Source organism: Triturus cristatus, chromosome 12, assembly GCF_964204655.1.
Source record: "Triturus cristatus chromosome 12, aTriCri1.1, whole genome shotgun sequence".
Classification (NCBI taxonomy): Eukaryota; Metazoa; Chordata; class Amphibia; order Caudata; family Salamandridae; genus Triturus; species Triturus cristatus.
The window spans coordinates 173,498,038-173,502,499 of NC_140595.1; positions in this window are offsets into that span (position 1 = coordinate 173,498,038).

A 4,462-nucleotide genomic window follows, 5' to 3' on the forward strand; every position below is an offset into this window, starting at 1 on the left:
CCTGGTTGTGTGCTATATCTTCTAAGTTGGTGCTACAGTGATTGTATGTGCTAGGCTCTAAAGTATTATTCCTACAAAAGTGCTAGTTCTACAAGTGCTTATTCCCGACAGTGGTCCATGAGGCCCTGTCCCCTGTTAATAATTCCCTTGTAAATTCTCCCCATGCCAGTGGCACATTGTAAAGTGTGTATTTATTATCTAATGTGTTTTCCTATAATACAAAGGCTATTTTTATATAATACCTTGTGTGGAGTTTCCTTTGTGGTGGGCCTTGGGTGTTGTTGCTGGGTGCGCGCGCAAACGCTTTACACATCGCCTCAGAGATAAGCCTGACTGCTCGTGCCAAGCTACCAGGGGGGTGAGCAGGGGTTATCTTTGGCGTGTAACTCCCTTGCCCTGACTAGAGTGGTGGTTTCTGCCTGACTTTGGCGCAAGCCTTAGCCAACCAGAAATCCCATTTCTAACAGCGCTTCATTGCATCTCGGCCTGGACTGGTCCAGGTGAGTTCCAGCAAGATTTTACTTTTCCTCCTGCCCAGAGTGGGGGCCAAGCACAGCGGTGGTAGATACCGCACACCGAGTGCTAGCACGGGCTCCGGCAGAGGTGGCCCAGCTAAGTCGGAGTGCAGCTTGTGGGTGTCCTAGTGCGCTCCCGCTCAGTCCACTGTTCCTCTGTCCCTCTTCCTCAGAACAGCCTTAGAACTACCTTAGAACTGCCTCAGAATCAAAGTGCCTCAGCCCTAATCTAGACCTATTTATTTATTCATTTTTTTTACAGCATTCATCGGCTACAGCCAATACATTCACAGTTTACAGCCTCAGCCATAGCCCATGATTCACTACTGCTGTTTAAGCATAGCAGCTCTTTCACCACAGTTTTAATCTGAAAATAGTTGGCCAAACTGGGCAAAAGAGGTGCAAAAGTGCGTAAGTGGCCTCGTTCCTGGCCTTGAATTCGAGCTCTAATCCTGACCTTGACCTACTGTAATCATCTCCAGATTGGCATGAGCATTGCAATCGCAGCTGGTTGCAGGGAGCGTAACCTGTGACCCCACTTAAGTAGCCCACTGGGTGCAGCTTGCGGAGTATGATATTTGGCCCCATTTGCATCCACGACCGGAGTTTTGCACCCTCCTGTGTTGACCTCATACAGGTCCAGGTCTTTGTTTAACAGAGCTCTTGTGTTATCATGTTACTTGCTCCCATTGTTTTTTTGACACATCAGAAGCCTGCGCCAAATGTTCATTTCTCCTGGACTGGAGTGTGATTAAGAATAGTCTTCATAGACTGAAGATGCCATCTAGATGCTTGCGATCTGGTCGGCGAATTACATCCACAGGGCCAGAATTAAAGCCTACCTCTGGATTAGTTAGAAGCATATCGCTTTAGATCCCCTACATTATTTAAAAACATCAAGTGAAAGAAGCCCCAAAACCATCAGTCCCTTTTGAAATCTCATCCTATAGTATTAGCTATGTTCACCAAGGGTTTGAGGAGCAAAACATTACGGACTAACGAAGAGGGGATGTCCCCTAGTGTGGCTAATGTGGATGAGTTGAGCACAGATATGGTCATCTCACAATAGTTAGTTACGCACCAGAGTTTATTGCTTGAACTTGGTAGAAGCCTCCATTTTAATTCAACAAATCCAGCCTATTGAACACCATCCATCAAATACATTGGTTTAAGATATGGAATCGGACATGGAAGATGCGAAGACTAATTTTGAAATAAGAGACGCTGGTAAAAAGCCATTGCCTGAATCTGCGGTTTTGCTGAAGCCAATGAGCTCGGTGGTTATACCTGCCAAATCTGGCACGCAAATTCAGGATTGTCTTCACTCAGAGTTGTCTCAGATGCCCCAGAACGACCACTGTGAGGTTGAATGCAGTTTGGACCCTGGGGATTTAGACGACATTACACTACCGGATATTGCTATACCCATTGGGAAAGACCAAGTAATGGATGCCAACTTAAAATCACTGACTGCTCAAGAATTAGCTTTGAGACTGTCAATGGATTGTCCTGCTAGTTGCCCAAGAATGCCAACCTTGTATAGCAGTACTCCAAGTGTTTTTCTCTGTCGTTCATTTGGGCTATCGAATTCTGAGTCGACCCTAAGTAAAGGAGCACATGACATATGGCAGCTAATGACCAAGGGTGTAAATGGAAATGAGGGTGTAAATGAGATTAGGGGAGGGAGGGACAATTCTGATACATTAAGTGCCTTAGCGAGGATTCTGTCATCAATTTTAACTTTATTAGAAAAATGTACTATTAACGCTGATCAAGTGCTGGATGTACTGTCCTCAATTTTGGTAGGTGTGCAGCACTTTACTTCTACCAGTAGCCGCCTAGGAAAAGTCAAAATGGGTATTGATTTGAATGCTCAGGCTTCCTAGACTAACATAGTGGTGAGGGAAATGGAAGTCCAAGTGGGAACTTGTGAGGACACAGGAGTTCCCTCCGTTGGACAGGTTGGGGCTATCATAGCATTAAATATTATGTGTTGCACTGCCCCCCAAAAACAGTTATCTGAGGATAATTACCCGTTCGTTGTTGCAAGTGAAAATTCAAAGGGTTCAGCACTTAAGAATTCCGCATCTATTTTCCCAATTTAAAAAAAGGAAACTCCAGTATCTCTGGTGACCAAGCCTTTACATATTCCCCTTCTTTTATTAAACAGTCTAAGGCTGAAACTGTATTTGATCTCCCTGGGTAGGGTGCCTCTCAATCTGAGTGTAAAGGGGTAAAAGCACAGAAGGGAAAGAAGAAAAAGTACCAGCGTATTACAAATCATAAACCCAAACAATGGAGGTTTTTGAGGCCTGGGAGAACCTGATAATGCTATTTTGCCCAAAAGATTGGACAAGTCTAAGGCTGTTGGGCCCTATGGTGGCCGAGAATTGGACTGTCCGGATGAAAATCCTCCCAGCTCCTCCTCAATTATGATAGAAGTGCCCATATTGGGGGGGGGGGGGGTAGGACAAGTGGAGGGCTATAAGGATTTGAGAATAGTGGTCTATAATAAAGGAGGAGGACAGAGATCTGAACGGGAGAAACAAAAGCCAGGGTCAGATCCGGAAGTTAAGGAGAACACAGGAGTAAAATCATATAATACATTGTCAGAGGTAGGGCAGATGGTGGATAGTCCTCCCTTAAACCTTTCCCGTACAGATACTCTCCATGGACGGATAGTCTCTATTCATGGAGAAATGTACAAAGGGGGCTGGTTTTTCCTCCGTTTCCTCTTTTTCCTCCTATCCTTCACCATCAGCAAAGATAATGGAACAGGGGGCAGAACAAAAGTATAGTGAAAAAGGCATTAATAAGGTGAAAGTCAGGACAAGTATCTAGAACCCTGATCTTTGCCTCCCTTCATAAAGAACTGGGCCCACTTAATAGAAGTTGCATCCTGCAGTTACTAACCGAAATTGAGGACTTGAGATTGAAAACAAGTGGAGATATTCAGCAGGTTTTATTGCTCCATTGAAATGGGCTCCCGAATTCCAAAGTTACTTTTAGCCCTGGGATAATTGCAATGTTAGTCTTGGCGAATTTCGATCATTTTAGGAAAAATGGGATTTATATATTTTTGCATGAGGAGCCAGTAGCTGTTCTGTTTGAATCCTGTAGAAGAGATCACCAGGCCTTATACAGAACAACTATGAATAGCAGGGGGTCGTAAACCTGAAAGATATTATCACAATCTCGGTTGGTAGCAACACTGGGGAAAGAGTGCTTAATATTGCGGGACTTGAGGCTCAAAGGGCTACCAAATCTAGCGGGGAAGCTCGATTGGCACAATGGAGTTGAGTAGTGGGTTCCTTGAATGCTCCTAAAAAATAAAAAACTTCCCATGTTGCAGAGGTAGCCCCCGGGAAAGATCCTGTCCTGGAATGCGGCAGGTGTAGGAAAACCAAGTTTTAAATTACGTACCCTAATGATTTATGATCCAAAGAAAATCTGTCTTCAGGAAACATGAACTTGCGTAGATTTTAGTTTTGGGCATTTTATTGTCTTTTGTTGTGCAGCAAAACCTTCAGTAAAAAATCACGCAAGTGGGGGTTTACCTAGCCTACTTAGTAACAGTATAAATTGGAACCCTTTGGTTTTTGTTCACCCGTCAAAACTCTGTATGTGTTTAAAATTGACCTTAGATAATGTAACACAAGGTCAGTATTCATACCTTTTAATGGTAAATGTGTATTTTCCTCCTGGTAGAGAGTCTAATTTTCTTGTTGATTCCATCTTTTCTTTTGTGCATAGATACAGTCACTCTGAAGATTGCACATTGATAATCGTGGTAGGTAACTTTAATGCTAAAATCTCAAACTGTTCTTTAGCAACCGAGATTCGGAAGATGTATGGTTTATCCCTGAAATTTTGTTGCCAGCCCATAACCGATCGGATAGGAGAGGGTTGAGTCTCCTGTATTATTTGGGAACCAATGACTTAGTTAT